General features: G+C 38.0%; 1 long non-coding RNA gene across 2 annotated transcripts in view; it reads right to left on the bottom strand.

Annotated features, from left to right (window-relative positions):
* LOC121481068 overlaps window positions 1-23,457 on the bottom strand; it is a 79,294-nt gene that overhangs the window by 26,327 nt on the left and 29,510 nt on the right. For both annotated transcript variants that reach the window (XR_005985180.1, XR_005985179.1), the window contains exon 2: window positions 3,633-3,739. This is a non-coding gene — a long non-coding RNA (uncharacterized LOC121481068). The remainder of the gene's footprint in view (window positions 1-3,632; window positions 3,740-23,457) is intronic.

Here is a 23,457-nt window from a genome sequence, read left to right on the forward strand (position 1 = left end):
TCTACTACTTCTCTGTTTAGTCCATTGCCAGCCTATACCTTTGTTTGGGACATTAAGGCTTCACATAAAAATTTTCAGACTTGTCTTCTTCATGTTGAAAGTTAAGAGGAAGGTGGACTTTTTTCTAATAAACAATAGTAAATTTATTGATTTCATTTATGAGTCATAGATCACATTCTCTCTTAAATGCAATTCATTACTTAGGGTGTCCTAATATTATTTAAAAGTTTAAAGCTGGATGCTGCTATCTCTGTTAAATGTAGAAAAGAAAACCAGTAATTCATGACTACATCTATGGCAAATTTTCCTTTCATTGTCCAAACTCAAATTATTGCCTCATTTTGCATGTTGTCTTAAAAATGAGAAAGTTGATTAGAGACCAATGTTCACTATCCTTTAGAGCTTAAGCAAATTACAAAATGAAAATAAAATAGCTTTATGTAAATATAAAAACATCTCTAATTTAGTTTCAAGTATAAATATTTATTTTGAAAATATAAAATACAATAGCCTTTTGAATAAGGCCTCCAAGTTTATAAAAACCTTAATTGAGATTTTCTAGGGTAGAATATGAAAATTACACCCACCAACAGTTCTATAAAATAGAAGGTCTAGTAGGGCTCTTGCAAAGATAATACCAAGTCAAATAGCCAACAGAAAAGGCTCAATAAAAAAACAACCACTATGCCACTGGGGTGTTTGTTTACTTTTGTTTTCTCTTTTCAGAGAGAAAGAGAAATGTTCTGGGGTTCTGGTAAACTCTGAGGTTTGTTTGAAGTGTTCCCCAAATGTGTCATGCTGTATCATGTCTAAATGCTTTTCAAGGTTGGTTCTCTCTTGAGCGCCCAGCACCTTCTTCTCCTGGCAAATTTAGATCCATCATTTAATGTCTAGTTCCAAAGAACCACCTCAAGAAAGCCTTTTTAGTTACTGGTTAAACTGATCCATAGCATGGGCACAGTTCTATTCTAGCACTGCTTGTGACATTAGACTTCTCCCTGTGAGTAGAAACCAAGTTAAACTTTGTTTTTGCCATGAGTTTTTGGTAAGATTAAACATAACAAATGGAACCACCCAGCACAAACTTCTATGTTTTGTCTACACTGAGTAAATGCTTTCTGATGTCACTGCTATTGTTATGATTAGGCTGCAGGGCCTGCAGAGAGGGCAGCTAAACTGCAGCCAACACAGTCATACTGGGCTTATGCATGTAGCAGCACAGGTAGGTCACTCCCACATCCCTGGTCACTCAGGTCCTTCTCTCCCTCTCCTGTCTTCTAATTGTCACAGGGATTACTTAGAGGTGAAGTGATAGATCAACAAAGGGAACTTTATCCTGCATTTGGTTTTGCAGACATAGAATCAGGTACTTTTGTTCAGTTCTCACTGACTCCTGGGAGAATCCTGGGTTTACCTGGGATCTAGAAATAATGGTTTTCTTTTTGTTTTAATATATGATATGTGCTACTAATGTAATGATACATACTAATGTATGACAAATTGCAAATCAAATGATCATATTACTGAGTTGATATATTTAGAGAATTTAGACACTATTTATCTTTGCTAGTATTTGTTCTTAAATAAGGGGGGAAGTTTTTTCTTTACTTTTTTATATTAATTTCAGAGGTAGAATTTAGTGATTCATTACATCAAGTGTCCTCCTTAATGCCCATCACCCAATTACCCCATCCTGCCACTCATCTCCCCTCCAGCAACCCTCAGTTTGTTTTCTACAGTCTAGCATCTCTTATGGTTTGCCTCCCTCTCGATATTCATCTTATTTTATTTTTTCTTCTCTTCTGCTGTGTTTATTTGTTTTGTTTCTTAAATGCCACAGATGAATGAAATAATATGATATTTGTCTTTCTCTGACTTCACTTAGCATAATAACCTCTAGTTCCATCCATGCCACTGCACATGGCAAGATTTCATTCTTTCTGATGGCTGACTAATATTCTTTTGTATATACATACCACATCTTCATCTGTTGATGGACATCCGGGCTCTTTCTATATTTTGGCTAAGGTGGACATTGCTGCTCTAACATTGGGGTGCAAGGTGCCCCTTCGAAACACTATGTTTGTATCCTTTGGATAAATACCTACTAGTGCAATTGCTGGGTTGTAGGGTAGTTCTATTTTTAACTTTTTTGAGGACCTTCCATACTATCTTCCAAGGTGCCTGCACCAGTTCGCATTTCCCACCAACAGTGTAAGAAAGTTCCCCTTTAGAAAAATGTTTTTATTTTTTTTACAAAAAAGAAACGCCCCCCCAAAAAAAGTAAATATGTGAGGTGATGGGATGTGATAATTAACACAATTGTGGAAATCCTTCCACAGTGTATGTGTATATCAAATCTTCATGTACACTAAATATCCTGCAATTTTATTTGTCAGTTATACCTCAAGAAAGTGATGGAGGGAGAATCCAACCAAATAAAAAGTGACCAGTTAAGACAGTCTATTTGTTTGTTTTTAATAATACTTAATACCATAGGTATTTGGAAATATCTAAAAATTCAGGGATACCGACATCTGTGTCAGTTTATTGACCCAGTTAAAACCTACTTACATATTTTACTTGCATGCAGTATATAATTGTAAAGTAAGGAAGAGAATTTTGCATGTTATATGCAAGGTTTATTCTTTATTCTACAGCCATATTAGTTGTATGCTTTTCTCTCAAAGTCACATGCACTAAACCGGTAATAAATGCCAGCCATATGTAAAATGGCATGTTTGAGGATCTCAAGGTTACAATGATATATCCCTGACTTCTAGAAACTTATGGTAGTTTAGCAATAGGTATTCCTTATCCTTGTATTTTTCCTGTTCCCTCTCTTTTTGGATAGTACATATGAAATTTAACTAGCAATTTTATAGGCCTATAAAATCATAAGCAGATTGACTCTCAATCTTTAAAGATTTTAAAAGGAATTGTAATGGCGGTGTACAGGCAAATATGGGAGTAAGAAAGTAATTTTTATCAGTTAATATCATCTCATCAGTTAACTAACATGCATTCAACAACTTCACCCTGACAAAGGTTAACGTGCTGCTAGCATTACCACAGTATCCGAGGCAAGTATTTATGGTGAAATTTAACATAGTGGTAGCTTCCCTGGCACCTGCACATATTGTCTTCTTGTTTTAGTCACTATGTGGGGAGCATTCACTTTCTGTGTATTTGCTCAGTGGAAAATATGGTATGTTCTGTAGCCCCTTGCAGCACTTTTTTCAGAAAGTGAAGCATTTTTTCCAGTAGAGTGTAAACCAATGCCACGTGACAGTAGGATTTCTACTAGGGTAAAATATCATAGATTTTCTCTGAGAAAAAGGACCTATATATGAAACTATTAACTATGGGCTGCTGTAACAAAATACCACAAACTTAAAATTGGCTTAAATAACAGAAATTTATTGTCTCATAATTCTGGTGGCTGAAGTCCAAGACCAAAGTGTCAGCAGGGTTGGTTCTCCTGAAGCCTCTCTCCTTGGCTTGTAGATGGCTGCCTTCATGCTGTGTCCTCATATGGCCTTTTCTCTGTGCATAGTCTTGGTGTCTTTCTCTCTTCTCATAAAGACATCAGTCCTACTGAAATAGGACCTCACCCTTATGACCTCACTTACCTTTAATTTTCTCTTTAAAGGTTCTGTCTCCAAGTACAATCACATTGGGACTCTGGAGCTTCAACATATGGATTTGAGTGTGGGTGGGCAACAGGACACAGTTCAGTCTACAACATGAAAAAAAAACTTCAAAATCATAAATATAATAATCCCATTAAAAGAAACTTCCCAAAATTGTTCTGAGGATTCTTTCAAGTCCTCTGAGAAAGTAAATTAGGCAAAATATAAAACACAGCTGTCATGAATTTTACTTCACATCTCACATTTAAGAAATGGCACATTTGTTATTTTTGTAAATAATGTTTAATCAACAGGCTATAGGAAAATTGATTTGGGCTACTATTTGGGCACTATTACCCCCCTTTGTCCAGATTCAATGTAAATCCTGAAGGTCTTAGGTGGTTGAGAAATACACTCTTTTGCAGCCCACACTGGTCATTGTCTCTGTTTATTGTCCAAATCACACAGTGGCTCCAGGGCTGAGGTGCAGGGTAGGGATTTGCTGAGATTGAAAGCCTGACACCTGGGGTCCTGCCTCTTAAGAGTAATGAGAGAAAGGGAACAGTGCAGAGATTTCTACTACCTTTAAGCCTCTAAACTATCCATTTGTCCCCCTTCTCAGATTTAGAGACCTCTACACCTTCCCCCAGACTAGCATTTCTAGTTCCCTCATCATTTACCCCTTCTACAGAGACTCTCCCCTCAGCAGAGTTTAGAAATGCATTCCTCTTTTTACATCAGTCATTTTTTTTCTTACTATTACAAAAAATAAAAATAACAAAAGGCCTGAACTTAGCTGTCTTGTAGGCTGGCTTATTCAGTAAAGATGACAGCTAAAGTCTACACAATCCAGGAAAATGAAAAGTTCCACATGTGTCTCATCATAGCAACCAGGAGGAGAGCATGAATCCTTTCTAAGAGACAATGAGAGACATCAGAAACTAAAAAGATTAAGAAGTTGAATGAATTTCATTATAGGCTCTTTAAATGTCTTTTAAATTGTCTGTTTTACTTTTTTCACCTGCCCTGCATTCTAACTTTATTGGGAGTGTCCAAACAAGCCTCCACTCTCTTTCATGGCAAGAGGAAAACTAACATCAAGAGAGCTGAAGAGGGAAGAGATGGGACTTTTGCCACCAACACAGTCTTCCCCATTTTGTATGACTATTGTTTCCAATCAGTGCTGCAAAACGCCCCCCTGAGGAAGCCTCAATGACTCAGTGACCACTCTGGAGTCAAACAAATTTTATAGATGTGGTGTTAAGGAATTGGATTGGCAGAATAGAAATATATGAACGAGGGGGATCCCTGTGTGGCTCAGTGGTTGAGCACCTGCCTTCAGCCCGGGTCGTGCTCCTGGAGACCCAGGATTGAGTCCCACATCAGGCTCCCTGCATGGAGCCTGCTTCTCCCTCTGCCTGTGTCTCTGCCTCTCTCTTTCTCTCTCTCTCATGAATAAATAAATTTTTTTAAAAAAAGAAAGAAATATATGAATTAGGTAAACAGGGTTCAAAACATTTTCCAGCTGAAACACCAGATTAACATTTATACTGGTTGGACATTTTACTTATTCCTGCTAGCTAGCTCCCAAAATTTGAACAAGATGAACAAGATTAATTTTTATCATTTTGCTATTACTCGGGATTTCTATACTCAGGATTTCTTAAATAAAGAGATATTTTACATAAGCATTTTTTGTAAAATTAAATAAAATATAAATCAAATGTCCTGATTCTAAAAATTTGTCATGTTAAAAGTGTTATCACTAAATTTTCCCATATTGAGCTTCTTTTGTCAAGACGCTTACTTTGTCATATTTTTAAAAAGAGTAATGGATGAAATAATATGATTTCTGGGATGTGCTTCAAAAAAATCCTGAGTTGAAGGAGAAATGAAACAAGGTTGGCCATGGAATGTTAATTTTAGGAGCTTTGTGATGCTTATATGGGGATCAGTCCAATTATTTTGTCTAATTTTGTATATATTTTATTTTTTAGAGGTTTATTTATTTATTTTAGCAGGGGAGGGGCAGAGGTAGAGAGAGAAAGAAACTCAGGCAGACTCCTTGCTGAGCACAGAGCCTGACATAAGGCTTAACCTCACAACCTTGAGATCACAACCTGACCCAAAACCAGGAACTGGAGGCTCAACCTACTGAACCACCCGGTACCCCCATATATATTTTAAATGTTCTATGACACAAAGTTGAAAATAGTAAGTAAAACTTAAAAATCAAATGTTGTAGTTCTTACAAAAAATAAAGACCAACAATAAATATGATAGAAAGGTAAATATAACTATACTGGAGAACAGTAGACAGCATCAGGGTGATTCAGGAAATGTCAACTTTTTCTCCAGTTAAAGTGTTCAGATCCCTAGGGAACCAAACCCTTTTATTTTCTGTCATCAATTGTGAAAGCTGATGGGTGTGCCAGTCACCTCTGAGAGTAGTGCTTTGGGGAATAGCATCGCTATGTCAGCTAGTGCCAACTGGTGCTTGTGCTGTTTTAATATTCTCTGAGGTCTTGTCAATCAGCAGCTGTACTCCTGAGAAGAGTTTAAAACTGAGCACCAGTGGCAACTGTCCTTCCCCTAATAATCTAATAATGGGGTAGAGATATTAATAGTGAGAGGCAATGGCTGGCTGTTCCCCTTTTTTTACCTTAATTTTGTGGGTCCCACTGATGAACAAATATATTCATTCTAGAATTATCTATTAAATGGTGTAGGGAGTCTTGCCATGTGTTGCAAGGGATACACAAAAACATCAACTATTCTCTCTTCCTTCAAAGATCTTACAGCCAAGCTGCAGTTGGGACATATAGGGGGATTAAGTTAAAAATGCAAGGCAGTATAGAATGTACATGCCCACTGAATAATATAGATTCCAAATACTGTAGCGGTTCAAAGTAGGAAAGGGTCCTTGAGGGAGTAAATTGGAAAAGGTTTTCTGAGAGAATGGATTAAATGGAGGTTTAATCATATCCAAATTCACCAGAGAGTCAAGGACTGAGTTAGAGGCGCATAGTACAGTAGAAAGAGCAGGAGAACTGAGTCAGTCCGAGCTATCTTCCAACTCCAGCTGTTGTCTCTGAGGTCTGTTCTTTCATTTACACATTGTGCAGGGTTGTTACAAACATTTATAATATTGGCATTTGGGGAAATGCCTATTGTTAAGTAGACCCCCTAATAATTGCTTGTGTGTGTGTGTGTGTGTGTGTGTGTGTGTGTAGAAAGCCACAGGATAAAAATTTGTAAACAAAAATTGCAAACCTATTGTAAAGACCTCAACTATCAGACTAAGGGATTTAGACTTTATTCCATGAATGTCTTTATTCCATGAATGTCTGATGCCTTTAAGCAGAGAAGGTATTTGGGAGAGATTACTGCAGTAGTTATGGAACCTGCTTGAGGAGCGGGTGAGACTTGATTCAGAGAAATTCATTGGAAGGTTAATGTGATGATCTGAGCATGAAGTGTTAAGGGCTAGAATTAGGATTGTGGCCAAAGATGAATTTACCTGAAGCTAATGAAGCTTATGAAGCTTAATTTTTGGTGCCACACTTGCTTGAGCCTCATCTAAGGCCTCAGAAAAGACCCTAACAATACCTCACACAGTCAAATGGTTTTGTGAACTTTGCAAAAATGAGATCTTAATTGGTTAAGATCACTGTCTCTTTCCACTCTGTCTTAGTCACCATGGGCTGCTATAAGAAAACACTACAGACAAGGTGGCTTAAATAACAAGCATTTTTTTTTCTCCGTTCTGGAGGCTGGAAGTCTGAGATCAGGGTGCCAGCATGGTCAAATTTAATGAGAACCCTCTTCCTGGTTTGCCCATAGCCATGTGAGGTGCTATATATCCACATAGCCTTTCTTTGTCCTCATGGGAGGAGAGAGAGGTCTCTTCCTCTTCTTATAAAGACACTTATAAGGACCTCATTATGAGATCACTATCTTCATGACCTCATCTAACGCTGATCACCTTTCAAGGACCCTCCCTCCTAATACCATTCCATCAGAGTTTCGGGCCCCCATGCATGTATTGGCAGGGCTACCAACATTCAGTCTAGAGCACACCTCTACTTTCCTTCCATATCACTTTCCTTTCCTTGTGCTCTAGAGAGGCTATGGGGCATTATGGGAATAGACTAAGAAGAATTTTAGTTGGAGAGAGATTTAGTTTGGGTTAAATAAGGTATATTTATGTGGTTTTCATTCACTTCCGTGTACTACTATCTTTCCCTGCCCAGATATGGTTTCAGAAATACTCCTGTGCCCCAGTGCCATCTTACCTAGAGTCTTGACATGAAGGTGCAGGGCCACAGTTTGTATTGCAACATAATATGCCCTCAGACCTTACGCCCCAAAGGTGTGGGTGGTAGAGGAGAAACACATTTTGAAATGTATGGAGCCAGAAGCCAAGTCTGTGGAAAATTCTACCAACTATCAGATATGTAAAGTTGGACATGGAAGATTTGGTTATTGATGACTAATCAAAAGGGATGTCTTCTCCTGTGGGAATATATTCGACAATGCAATATATGCATTATAACTGTTTAACTGTGTTATAAACACTCTATACTTTTTTCTTTATAAAATGGAATTGTACAAAGTAAAATTTTTAGAGCATTTAGGTTTATAAAACACATATATACTTGAAGCCCCACTTCACAGAGTCTAAAGCAACTCATTTCAAAACAAATAAGTTTGAGACTAGTTTATAGCTGAGAGCAATTTACATGGCATTATAATAATGATCTGTGATGCTGAAAGAAACTTTACTAAACTATTAGTAATTTTTAAATTTTCAGTCCACTAAGTTGGAAAAAGACTGAATTGTCTTTCTAGTCTCTCTAAAAAATTATTACACAATCCTTAGCTTTTAAAGAGGTGATCAGCAAGTGTGCAGCCAAAAATATATATATATACGAGGAAAAAATTGTGGGGAGGTATGGAAGTAGTGAATTAATAAAAATGTTCTGTCATTTTTATAGATTCTGTAATGGTTATGGTGTTTGTCAGTTATGATTCCTTTTACCAGTCTAAATACAAATTAACTTCCTGGTCTAATTTTGTATGTATAATGTTTGATTTTTTTTTCCAAAATGGGACTTCCTAAACCTAGATCTATCCCCTCATTATGGCAATGAGAATAAAACAAAAAGGATAGATGCAGACATTAAGGGGGCTCAAAAGAGTGAGCTTCAGTGAATCATATCCATTCTGTAGGAATCACAAAGAGAAAAAGAACTTACTCCCCTCCTTGAGAAGATTATTTTATTGGCCATTAAAACATTTACCACCCCTCTTTGGGTGCTAGACTTTCTGGAAGAGTGCTGTAAGGACAGTTTGAAACTCTCAAGCCTAGTATAAAGTATACAGAAATTCACCACGTGTTCAAAATCCCACTGCCACCACCCTCACCATGTTCTTTCTCACCTGAGGCAAGCTACCAACTCATTATTCTCTCTTTGACCTTATCACCACCAAAACAGTTCTCCAAATTTTGGACAAATTCATCTCCCTAATATGCAAATCATGTTATATTGCCATCCTATTAAAATGGCTTTTACCTTTAGGAAAATTATCAGTTTTTAACAGAGGTTAAGAACATTGGAGGATCCTTTCTCAAGTAATTGCTCCCATCTGTCTATATGGCTTCCATGAGAACTGCATTATTATTACACTAGCCAGAGTTACTAGGTCTCTTTGTCTGGGTTTTAAGACTTGGAACTGAGGAAGTCAGTGGTCATGTTTTTTGTTACGTGACCCTTAGAATCAGAGGTGTCAGCAGAGAGAAGTTAGATACACAAAGATGCACTAAGACAAGAGAGTGTTGATGCCTTGAGTGCATTCCAGTTCCTGGTCTGAGATGTCCCTGTAAACTGGTCCCACCCTTATCCTTGGGCTCCATAGATGGTATGACATATTTATGATAAAAATCACCTTCCCATTTGAGTTGGTCAAGGTATGCTCCAGGCCCCTGCAACCAAGAGTCTTTTAGAATGCGACTGGTTCGCAAGACCTTCCATGATCTAGGCCCTACTTAACTGTCCAAGCTCATCTCTACCTATTTCCTGCTTCGTCCTTAATGTTCATTCAATACCACAAACTTGTTAGGTCCTTGTCCCTACTGAACCCTTCCTTGCACATGCTCTTGCTTCTGTCTATTTATCTTTCAGGTCTGCATGAAGATGGTTCTTTCCTTACAGAGATTTATCCTGACTCATGTGCCCCTCACAGCTGCTGTCCTCCCGTGAGATTACTTATTTTACTGTATGTCATTTCCTGTTTACTTTCTTCCCCTACTATGTATTTTTTCACCGCAAGCCCCTGCTGAAAATGTAGGGACCATGCATGACTGTCTTCTTTATCATTCTATTCTCATAGTTTAACACATGTCAGGCACATACTAGGCTCTTAATATGTATTTCTTGAATGAATATGTAAATTAACCACCCAGCCAACATGGACAAACTAACAGTAAATTAATAAAAGGTGGGCCAAAAACCCAAAACCACTCCCTATCTCAAAAGTAGAGCAGTATTAGGACCTAGAAACCACCTGTATATTCTTTTGGGGGCTTTTTAAAGATTTTATTATTCATGAGAGACAGAGAGAGAGAGAACAAGGCACAGGCACAGGCAGAAGGAGAAGCAGGCTCCATGCAGGAGCCTGATGTGGGACTCAATCCCGGGACTCCAGGATCATGCCCTGGGCCGAAGGCAGCCACTCAACAGCTGAGCCACCCAGGCATCCCCCGCCTGTATATTCTGTTCCATTCCTTTATCTTGCCACCTATCACCCTCAGAGTCACCACTATCACCAAATTTTCCCTTTTCTCATCGGTTCGCTTTTTCTTTAGGGTCATATCACATATGTAGGTAAACCTAAAATAATAAAAATGTCTTGCTTATCTTTAACTATTTTGAACTTTATAAAAATGGTAGCATACCATTAAGTATACTGCAACTTGCACTTTCAATAACACACAGTGTTTCTAAGCTTCATCCGTGTTAATATGTGTAGTTGTGGTTCACTCATTCTTACTATTTGGTATTGCACTGAATAAACTTACTACTATTAATCTATCCATTTTTGTTCTCATTCTTCCAGCTACCCAGTTCCCTAGGTCCTGCCAGATTTTATTCTCCAAAGATAGTATGATATCCTCATACCATGTGCTCTTTTACTATATTTCTTTGTCACTAACTCATGAGGAAATGAAGTTTAATTCTCTTCTTGAATCAATGTGGGTTTCTGACTGCTTCAACTAATGGAGTATGGTGGAAGTGACACTGTGTGACTTCTGAGACTGGCTCACAGCCTTATGATGATGCAACTTCCACCCTATTTACTAGAGCATTCATACTTGGAGCTCTGAACCACCATGTAAGAAGTCCAAATACCCTGAGATCACCATATTGAAAGGAAGCCCAGCTACAAGGAAAAGCCACATGTGGGAATTCTGGTTAGTGGTCTTAGTCCTAAAATTGATGCAAACCAAGTGCCACACAGGAGTGAAGGCCCCTGCCAATGATTCCAGACCGAACTGCTGAGTTAACCCTTTGAGTCTTGCCAGTTGAACTCCCAGGCATCCTGAAACAGAGACAAGCTAGTCCCCATGTACCCTATCCAAATTCCTAATCCATGATCACAATAAAATGGATGCTGTTTTTTAAAAAAACTAAATTTTGAGATAGTTGTTGTATTTTAACTATAGTAACTGGAACAACCTCCTTAGTAATCGCCCCTTCTCTGGACCCCATATCTGCCTGGGAAAAAATCTCCCCCTTGCCTTCAAGTCTCTTCTAATTCTTATCAATCAATATCCTTTTTTGTGATACCCATGTAGCTTCTGCTAAGTCAACTCATAATTCTTTATTAAGATTTTATTAAAAATATCTGTTAAAAAGACTTTTTCCCATTGAATATTCATTCTTCCTTTGTTGAAGATTAATTGACCATATAATCGTGGGTTTATTTCTGAGTTTTCTGTTCTATCCCTTTGATCTACGTGTCTAATTTTATACCAGTCCATATTGTTTTAATTAATACCACTCTGTAATATAACTTGATATCTGAAACTGTGATACTTCTGGTTTTGTTTTTGTTTTTCAAGATTGCTTTGGCTCTTCAAGATCTTCTGTGGTTCCAAAAAAAATTTTAGGACTGTTTGTTCTAGTTCTGCGAAAAATGCTGTTAGTATTTTGATGGAAATTGCATTAAATCAGTAGATTGTTTTGGGTAGCATAGACATTTTAACAGTATTTCTTCTTCCAACCCATGAGCATGGAATGTCTTTCTTTGCATCATCTTTCATTTCTTTCATCAGTGTTTTACAGTTTTTGGAGTACAGGTCTTTCCCCCCTTTGGTTAAGTTTATTCATAGATATGCTATTGTTTTGGGTGCTGTAAATGGGATTTTTCCTTAATTTCAGTTTCTGCCACTTCATTATTAGTGTAAAGAATACAACATATTTCTGTACATTGGTTTTTGTATCCTGTGACTTTACTGAATGCACTTCTCAGTTCTAGTAGTTTTCTGATGGAGTGTTTTGGGGTTTTCTGTATACAGTATCAAGTCATCTGCAAATAGTGAAAGTTTGACTTCTTCCTTACCAATTTGGATGCCTTTTATTTCATGATGTTGTCTGATTGCTGTAACTAGGATTTCCAGTGTTAAATTGAATAAAAGTGGTGAGAGTGGCCATCCTTGTCTTGTTCCTGACTTTAGGGGAAAAGATAGTCTTTTCAACAAAGTGTTGAGAAAACCAGACAGCTACATGCAGAAGAATGAAACTGGACCACTTTCTTACACCAAACACAAAGACAAGCTCAAAGTGGATTAGAAACCTAAATGTGAGACCTGAAACCATAAAAACCCTACAAGAGAATATAAGCAATAATTTCTCTGATCATAGCAACATTTTTCTGGATATGTCTCCTGAAGCAAAAGAAATAAAAGCAAAAATAAACTATTGGGACTACATCAAAATAAAAGATTTCTACACAGCAAAGGAAATAATCAATAAAACAAAAAAGCAACCTGTGGAATGGAAGAAGATATTTGCAAATGACATGTCTGATAAAGTGTTAGTAACCAAAACATTTAAAGAACTGTATAAAAGTCAACCCCAAAAAACCCACAAAAAATCCAGCTTTAAAAATGGGCACAAGATATGAACAGACATTTTTCTCTGAAGAAGACATCCAGATGGCCAACAGACACATGAAAAGATGCTCAACTTCACTCATCATCAGGAAAATGCAAGTCCAAACTGCAATGAGCTATCACCTCACACCTGTCAGAATGACTAAAATCAAAGACATAAGAATAACAACTTTTGGTGAGGACATGGAGAAAAATCCTCTTGCACTGTTGGTGGGAATGCAAATTGGTGCAGCCACTAGAGAGAACAGCATGGAGGTTCATCAAAAAATTAAAAATAAAACCATACTACAATCCAGGAATCACACTACTGGGTATTTATCTGAAAAATACAAAAACATTAATTCAAAGGGCTACGTGCACCCCTATGTTTATTGCAGCATTATTTACTATAGCCAAACTCAAGCAGTTCAGTTGTTCATAAATAGATGAATGGATAAAGAAGATGTGGTATATGTATACAGTGGAATGTTATTCAGCCATAAAAATGAATGAAATCTTGTCATTTGCAACAACATGGATGGAGCTAGAGCATAACACTAAGTGAAATAAGTCAGTCAGAGAAAGACAAATACCATATGATTTCTCCCTTATGTGGAAATTAAGAAACAAAACAAATGAGCAAAGAAAAAAGAGAGAGCCAAACCAAGAAACAGACTCTTAACTATAGAGAATAAACTGATGGCTACCAGAGGTGAGGTGGGTGAGAGAGGATGGGTGAAACAGGTGATAGGAATTAAAATGTACATTTATTATGATGGAAAAAAATTTAAAAGTGAATTTTTAAATTATCTGCTGGAATAATTTCTCCCTGCCCCCACCAATTTTACAGGGCCCCCAGCCTCCTGCTCAAGAAGAACCACCTGCCAACCATTTGTCTCTCATTATAACATTCAGCTTCTTTAAAGATTTTCTTACCTTTGAGTAAATTTGTCTAAACAGTGTTTCTCACAGTGTGGTCCACAGACCATCTGCATTAGAAGCACCTGGGTCCTTATTGAAAATACAGATTCTGGGCTGCACCCCAGACATCCTGAATTGGGATCTCTAGATTTGTAGCAACACTCCAGGTGTGCCTTATTAAGACGTTCACGTTTAACAATCATGATTCTCCTGGGAAGGATTTGGTGGGTTGGGGGGATGGGAAGTAGCACTTGGTGTAAACTTGAGAAAAGAAATCTGGGAGAACTCAGGCAGAAATCCTTTTCCCTTTGCCAACGAAAGTAATTAAAGCCCCAGTGTTCTATACCTCTAGAACCTGCTTCTTTTCCCAGGCTCTATGAAGCAATGACCCCAAAGCTATGTAGCAGATGCTCAAGCATGGCAAACCTTGAGCTTAAGGTGGCTAAATAAATGAAGAAATGAAAGAATATGGAACCTTTTGTCTACAGCTCATTACAAAAAAGCTTCTGACTTTTACATCATGATAGGGGTTGGTGTCGAAGCTGGGAAATATATTTAAAATTTTCAATGATATTTAAAATAAATAATGGCTCTATCTATAAACATGCATGACTAAATATTATGTGACTTACTCTGGAAGTGGGCATTTCAACTAAAGTCAAACAGCCCCTCAATGGAATTCTATCTCATTGTGCACTTTTATGCACATTCTTTGAATTCTGTTTTTCCGTTTTCAAAGTTAGTTGTTTACATGTTTGTATATAACCTGCCTCATGTCACAAAAATTTTTGGATATTTGTTCTGTGTGTATATAGAAACAAATACAAATATTTGTCAAGAGTATTTCCATACCCAAGCCAACTGTTCCCCTCCAATATCAGAGGACCAGAAGCAAGGAGTGATCTTTTCTCCTGTTTATCTGAGGAAATTATAAAATTTCCCTGCTGCTTAGCTTGTCATGGGAATATTTAACAGTGTTTAAATTTAACATTAAGAAATGTGTTCATAGTTATATTCATGTGAATGTTGTAAGTTCCTCTTTCTTAACCACTATTTATTGTTTGTGTTCTTCTTGTAAGCCACCTCAAGATCTGTGCGCAAAAGGCAGGAAAACAAGGAAGGAAAGAAATAAAAACAGAGAGAGAGAGAGAGAAGGAGAGGGGAAAAGGGAAACATGATGTAGAGAAGAGAGTTCCTAAATAGAGAAATCTATCTCTTATGTCATAAAATCTGAATTCTTGAATCTCAGACGTTGTTCAGCAGACTGCTGCATCAGCCTGACACTTGTCTTGCAATATTTTTTACACTCTGCTTTTTTCATACAGATTTCATCTAGTAGTTTATAAATTCTTTGAATATAGAAATGAAGTGTATTTTCACCAGTGAACTTCAAGATTATGGTATTTGCTGCATGTCCTCTAAGAATTGTTCCCTTTTAATAAAACATAAAATAGTTCATCTTGCAAAAATAAGCTTTATGCAAAAACATGGACTACAACAGCAGTGAAAATTAGCATAATATTCAACAATATACAAGTCACATATATTATTTCATCTGATCCTCACAGCAATTTCATAATGAAGGTGAAAAAGGAGATTACTTTTCTCAGGCTTTTTACATGTGCCCTCCCTTCTTCCTGAAACAAACTTTGCCCTGATATACACATGGCTTTCACTCTCACTTCTCTTGAGTTTCACATAAACGTTACCTATTCAGAACCCTTCCTTGACTACCCAAACACAATAGTATCTCCCTCTCCAATAGCACTTTTGCCATCTGACGAAATGTAGTCTTTGTCTTTCTATACTTGAATGTAAGCTCCATGTGAGTGGGAATTAATTTTGTTTATTACTATTTCCCCAGTCATAAAACAATGCCTCCCACATAGTAGACGCTCAGTAAATAAATGAATGAATGCATTAGTTCCATTTTGTAAATAATGAGCCAGGAACAGCAGGCTCATAAGATTTGGCCAACACAGCACATCTAAATCAGTGGTAGCTCAGCTTTGGATCACAGGTCTAAATTTCAAGTCCTGCTAGATTTTCAAGACCACTATAGAGACATTGTGCTAACTTGATCAACACTATTAACTTCAGTGGCATTAATTTCTAAAATAGTGTGAGATCTGGGATTTTCTCTCACAATTTTGTGTTTTCTGGGGCAAAACAAAATAAAATTAAAGCAGGTCAATTTACTAGTATTAGATAGGATGATAAGAACACTTCTCATCTGTGGTGTAGACAGAGCAGTCTATACCACACTGAGAACTGATGCACATTTCTTGGGTGTCAATCTTACACGGTCCCTGAATAAACCCTTTGGGAACAACTCCAAACGACTCTTTGTGAATAAGCAAATAGTTATTTCTGCTACAATAATATCATCTTGAGAGATGATGCTATTAAGATAACAAAAACTCCTGACTAGTCTCAGCAGTAGACGATTTAGTAGTGCGACAGGTATGTGCTATTGCATGAGCACTGGAGAGGGATGCAGCCTTTGCAAATGGACCCTATAATTGCACTGCTTTGGTCTGATTATAAACATAGCAATAAGGAGGACCTTACCTAATTTTAGATAGTACTTTCCCCTGGCTTTTAAGGATAACTAGAGGACATCAAATACTAAACACAACTTGATTTAACTTAACTCACTTAGAAATGGTAAACTCTCTATTGACTGCCATTCTAGCTACAATTAACTGGCACTTTCAAACAAATTTTAGAAGTGAGTGTTTACTTTCTAAGAGGACTGAGAGCTCATCCATTAAAAACCTTCATTTTAGGGATGCCTGGGTAGCTCAGCAGTTCAGTGTCTGCCTTTGGCTCAGGGCGTGATCAGGGCGTGGAATTGAGTTCCACATCAGGCACCTTGCATGAAGCCTGTTTCTCCTATCTCTGTCTCTCTCTCTCTCTCTCTCTCTCTCTCTATCTCTGTCTCTCCTGAATAAAAAACAAAATCTTTAAAAAAAAAATAGAAAGCATTCATTTTAAAGGCGAAGATATTTTGGCTACATTGTCTTGTCAGTCATATCCAGCCAGGAAGCAGTGCAGTGAGAATTTGAATCTCCAGCATGCTTTCTCCTATACACAGTCAGATGGCAATGTGCACAAGGTCTGCCATTCCCAAACAGTTAACGGATGGACTCTGAAATTAATGGCCTTGAAGCATGGCAATATTGCAAAGTAATTGTGAGCAAGTTGTAAATTATTATGGGGAATATAGATTAAATTATTTTCATTACACTTTGAGTGTTGTTTGGATAGGGGTCTATCTCTGAAAATTATGCCAGTAAGGGTTATACATTATAAATATTATTAATAAAAGTATTTGGCTAAGCAATAAAATCAAATTCCTGACCAATAGGATAGCTACTTATAAGACCATATGATATAGTGTTTATTTTTCTTAAATTACAATGTTAGAAGCAATAAGGAATTTGAAAGGGAAGAACACTGATATAGAATTACCTCAGTAATGCTCATTCTATAAGGTAATTCATTCTCACTTTTCAAACATATATACTAACCACCTCCCATGTTTCAGTGTAGAAGACATTGACTAGTTGTTCACCAAAGCATATGCCTTTTCCTCCTGGACGAAGCAAGACCACGATTCTTAGCCACCATTGCAATTAGCAGCAGCCATGTGACTGAGTTCTGGCCACTGGGTTGTCAACCCCAGTTGCATATGCCATAGAACCCTCCCACATGTGATCCTCCATTTATTTTTCTTATCTTCCAATGAGATGCAGTGGAACTAGTGGAGTACTTTGAGTCCCAGGAGACAAAAGAGCCACAAAATAAGAGCCTGCATCCTGGAGTCACCATTTGGAGGAGAGAAATAAGTGCTATGGGTGGAAACACATCAGGAAGTCTTAGGAAAGGCTTTCAGAAGTTGTTGTATGAGAGATGAACATTGAAATAAGGTTTAAATTGGAAGAAAAGAAATTTAATTCACCTTGGATAGAGGAGGAAGTTTCAGATGTGAAAATCTCGGGTTAAGTTGCAGGAACAGCAAGTTGTCTAATGTAGATCCAGGTACATTAAAACGTTTTAAAGCTGTGGAGTGATATAAGCAAAATCTTCCATTAGAAAGTAAACTCGGATGCAGTGTGAAAAACAGCTTGAAAAAGGAAGCAAATATGAGAGAGACACAAGTTACCAGAACAACTGGAAAAATCTAGGCAAGAAACAATGCAGAGGCTAATTTAGGCTACATCAGAAGAAACTGATAAAAGAAGCAGATATAAGAGACCATTTGGAGAAGGCATTCCAAAAGCTTAATGTTCAAGCAGCTGTTAGGAATAAGTTAAAGTAACATTAACTGAGGTAGAGAACACAAGAGAAGGTACAGGTTAGAAGAAAAAGATGATGAATTTGTTTTTAAATATGTTGAATTTGGAGTCCAAATTAGAGGAACTATCCAGTGTGCAGTTTGCGTTACATATATAGAACTCAGAAAAAAATTCAAGATTGGAATTATAAATTTGGGAGTTGGCAACATAGAGATGATGGTTAAGCCATGGGAGTGGATGAAATCTGCCAAGAAAAGTGTATAGAGTGAGAAGCGAAGGAAGAAGAGATTTCACAGGATACTTGAAAGAATGGTTAGAGGAGTATAAAAAGCATCAGGAGAGAAGAGTATCATGAAAACCAAGGAAGGACAGACTTTAAGAGTCCCGCCCACGCAGAAGAGCTCAGACCAAACCCAGCAGGGAAACCAATATGATAACTAGTCATAGAGTAGGATTATAGAGTCTGGACTTACATCAGACACTGTAGGCATGTTCCAAAGATTTGCCAAAGAATGCCAATCTGTCATTAAAAACAAGTGATAAATGCTGGCTGGAAATCAGAGATGGAGCAAGAGGTAAAGCACCAAGTAAATGCACAACTAGAGAGATAGAAGAATGAGACTGCGAAATGGCGAAAAGGTCCCGGAATTTTGCCAGAGCTCCTTGTCAAGTTCTGGCCAGATGTAGACTGGATATGGTTAAACACAAGAGATAGTCATTCATTTCCAGTAATAAGAGGCCTGAAGGATCTCTGGGAATTTGCAATTAAGTGCTGAAGCAATTTTGTTAGTTTTGGAGGTAGATGCCATATTGCACTGGAGTGAAGGAGAGGTTCATGAGCGAAGGCAGGAGTGAAGATATCTTTCTCAAGATTGCTGATGTTAAATGGAATTGTGTGATGGAAGTTTAGTGGTCGAGTTAAGAGACAGCTTCTTGAGGGTGTTTGTGATACTGAAAGTAAGAATCTATTAGAGAAGAAGTGGAAGATTGAAAGAGCATATAATTTAAGGAATTAAGGAGGAAATCAGAGGAGATGAACTAAAGTACCTATGGAGAAGCTAGCTATGCAAATTATGTCTTGTCTTGCTTGATCTTGTCCTTGCCCTTTTAAAAAAAGAAGAAAAATATGGATAGAGTGTAGATGAATGGTGAGAGATATTGAGATATTTCATAACTGACAGCCTTTATTTTCTTTGTGAAGCCAGGCTGGGTCACTCAGTGAGAGAGCAGGTAAGGGCTTGAGAAAAGAGTCAAGAGTTTTGGAACGACAGCTGTACAGAAAGAGAGCTCTGTCTGGGGTTTGTGAGAAATGAGATTTGCACTGAAGACCTAGCTCAGGCAAGGAATCATAAGGAGATAGGATGTTCTCTGATTAGTGTCAGGTCTAAACGGGGAAAATAATTAACTAAAACCGACATTTTCCTTGGTGGAAACAAAAACAAAGGAAAGAAAAGGGGATGGAGAATCCAAAAGTGTTGATGGGTACATGAAGAAAAAGACCAAGTCCATCCTGAGCTGCTTCAGGGCTGAGGTAATGGCCTATCATGATTTCTACCACAGGGTCTGACATACAGAAGGTGCTCGAGAGATATGGAATGAATGAACGTATGAAGGAGCTCATACTTGGAATTCAGGGTGGTCATGTGGGAGATGAAGCAGAAGGATGTTCATAAACTGAGAGACTAGGAAGTATTGGAGAAGCAGCAGCATGTGATGAGGCTGAAGAACAGGTTTTGTGGGAGAGAGTTTGGGAAAAGACTACAAAGTTGTGGGCAGAGAGACTTGTTTCAAAATTCCAATTTTCAAGAAGCAGTTCCAAGTGAGTAAAAGATCCAAAGTGTGCTTCTGTACATGGGATTGGTAAGTGGAATGGAGGTGAATGTCAGAGTAGGAGCAGACTGTGAGAAGTCACTTAAGATGATAGCAGATGTGTGAGCCAACTTCCAAAGTCCCTGAAGATTAAGAAAAAAAAATGACCCAGAGATAACAGGAACAAGAACTTATATATTTCATCAGGCCAGTGTTGGCTCTCCCTATCACCCAACCTTCTTGTTAGGATCAAATAAAAAGTAATTATACATGTTCTTATTGGGAAGTAAGCGATACAAAGAGCCAGCATGTCCTTCGAAGGAAGATAGATTGCTAACTGAAAACTACAGAAAATTGCCAGGAGAAGTTGCAGGGAGCCAGGATAATGCCGAGTCCTCTTCCAGAAGCTAAAATATAGGAGCAACACCTGGAGTGTTGAGGGGGAAGCAGTGTCACTAGGAATAAGTCTGAGTTTCAGGAAAAAGAAACAGGAAGAGAAAATCATTTAGCTACTAATTATGTGCTAAGTTCTGGGAGCTTTATCTATATTATCTCAAATGTCCATAGCAGCCATGCAAGGTGACTATTATTCCCTTCAGATCACAGGTGAGGAAACAGGGAATGTGGTTAAGTAACTTTCCCAAGACTGCACAGTTATTAAACAGAGTAGTTGGGATTTGAACCCAACTCAGATAAAATCTCATTCCCTTTCCACTCCACTTCATTACATTAAACCGGGGTTTTATAGGGGAAATGAGAATATACACCATTGGGATAATGCACAAAAAATTAGTGGATGACAGAGGCAAAAATGAGAAAAAATGAGCTAGAGGAGATCAGAGTATTAGCAAGGGTAGCTGGCAAGAGAGGCCCGCCATTACTGATCAATGGCACTGGGGATGTAGGAAGTTGAAAGGTGGGCGCATAAAACTAACTATTGAGTTTCAACTAAGCCTTGAGTTTCAACTGCAACTTTGACATTCAGTGGTTGTGGTGTCTGTATGAAGTCCATTGCTACTAGTTAACTGACTTTTCTTTTTTTAATTGACATGAACAGTCAAGCAGCCATCTTGCCACTTTAACAAGCACCCTTGAGGAATCAATTAAAAATTCCCATCTCTGAGGAGTTCCGTATGTACAGTAACAGCTTGGGTTAATTTACTAATTCATCTCATCAGCCTGCCATATTATTAGCCAATTTCTGTAAATCTTGTTATAATTCACACATTAAGAAGGCAATGTCTTCCGATTACCCTTCTGCAGCATTAGAGAAAACATATACATACATCCTTTTTGATCATCGGTCATAATTTTAACATATTTCATGGAGGACAATTGATTAAATCATGACCCTAAAGTATTTAGGATGTTTGAAAATTGCTCTTTCAAGCATTTTGAGTGTCATTTTTACGGTCTTGTTTGTGCCATTTATTTCCTTGACAAATCCTTTCTTTATATATAGCAGAGAGATATACATCAGCCAGGTCCCAAATGGCTCATCAAAAATTCTGAGTTAGGGAATTTAGAATATAGAGAACTGTTATTTAGTATAAATGCTGCATAGGCAGCCTTCACAGCCAGAGATTTTTAGACATGCAAGGAATCTTATGTAACTCAAGTACGACTGGGCTTTTGGGGGCAGCTTCTTTTCTCACTACTATCCCGTGGCAGGGTCCCCAGGTGTGCTTAGCTACATTCCTCAGTCTTTTTCCCCTGCCTCCCCAACCTGCCCCAATATTCCAACTCCAAAAGTATAGGCAGGGTGTATGGGGAAACTCACATACCATGTGAAAGAAACATCCTCAAATTCATCCATTAGACTTATTTTGTCTGGTGACACCTCCTGTCTTTCTCTCTCTTTCCTCTCTTGGCCTCTTGAAAACCCTCTCTATTGTCCACAGCAATTCAGCATTTCTTGACCATCTTTTAGAACACGGAGAGGAATTAATCTTTTTAGTTGCTCTCTCACACACAGAAGTTTTAAATACCAAAACTCATTTTACTATCAGATAGATCAAAACTATCCACTAAAGGGCAGACCGGGTGGCTCAGCGGTTTAGCACCGCCTTCAGCCCAGGACCTGATCCTGGAAACCCGGGATCGAGTCCCACATCGGGCTTCCTGCATGGAGTCGGCTTCTCCCTCTGCCTATGTCTCTGCCTCTCTGCCTGCCTCTCTCTCTCTCTCTCTCTCTCTCTCTCTCTGTGTGTGTCTCTCATGAATAAATAAAATCTTAAAAAAAAAACTTAAAAAAACCTATCCACTAAAAAAGGTATGTGTGACAAGTAGGAATAAAATTGGATTCTGTATATACTGTTGCTTTTTTTCACCAGTACATTCAGTGATCTCTGAAGTTCCTTTTAACTTTAAAACTCTATCACTAGCCTGCTCTGTGGTTCATGACGAATTTGGGGATTGAGCTATAATAGCCTAAATATGATCATAATAATGTGAAAGGTTTGGGATGGGGAAGAGGGAGTTCATGATAGAATGGTCCTTGACTGATATGAAATGCCCAGAAACAGGGGAGAATTGATGAGCTTTCATTATATCATATACATGTACATACACATTGTTAATCACATAAAAATACTTTATTGAATGTTTTTGAGTAGCTATGTGGGGCTTCTTAGGTTCAACTCTTTTTGGTTTTCTTTTTTCTTTTTTTTTTTTAAGATTTTATTTATTTATTCATGAGAGATACAGAGAGAGAAGCAGAGACATAGACAGAGGAGGAAGCAGGCTCCCTCAGGGAGCCAGAAGTAGGACTCAAACCCAGGACCCTGGGATCATGACCTGAGTCAAAGGCAGACACTCAACCCCTGAGCCACTCAGGTGCCCTCTTTTTTATTTTAAGTGTTAAGTTATTTAATATATGAAATATGCCAATTAATCAGCATGAATACACTATTCTTCGGATAGTTCCACACAATGTAAGGAATATGTAATTTACATGGTAAATAATTGTTTAAGTTACCGACAGGCAGTGACTATCTATCTCTGTACTGCCTTGCAAAATAAACTGTCAACAGATAGTTTAAAAATGATAATCCATACAGAAATGTGGCAGAATGGTTTTGTCCTTAGATTCTGAATTTATTGATTCAATTCTTAGGTGTCACATCACTAATTGAGGACAATGGGGTTATCATCAGTTTAGAATACATTTTTACCAGCTACCTATTTATTTAGGCTGAGTCCAGCTGGGCAGTTGTTCTGATCACAGCTGGGCTCCTTCATTCCTCCATCAGCTGTAGATCAACTTCAGGTCAGATCTAAAGCATCAGGTCAGGTCTTGGTCTTGGCTGGGTTCCCTCGCGTTTCTGGGACCTGTTAGGACAACTGAGCTAACATAATTCTGGTCCCAGTGGTCTCATCCCCTAGCTATACAGCCAGGGTTTGATTACTTCACAAAGGAAGAGGTCCCAAGAGAGCAGGGATATGGACATCGCCTCTTGATGAACAGATCTGTGAAATCACTTGGCTAAGGGCATAGACTCAGTGGATGGGGAGTGGGGCGGGGGAGACAATGTTACAGGTAGGCTTCTGTAAATGCCCAGCAGAGTGCTTAGCTTCACTAAAAAATAGTGTTTGACTAGCTAATTAATCCAAAAAATGTAAATGACCCTACCACCCT

Source organism: Vulpes lagopus, chromosome 23 (genome assembly GCF_018345385.1).
Source record: "Vulpes lagopus strain Blue_001 chromosome 23, ASM1834538v1, whole genome shotgun sequence".
Taxonomy (NCBI): Eukaryota; Metazoa; Chordata; class Mammalia; order Carnivora; family Canidae; genus Vulpes; species Vulpes lagopus.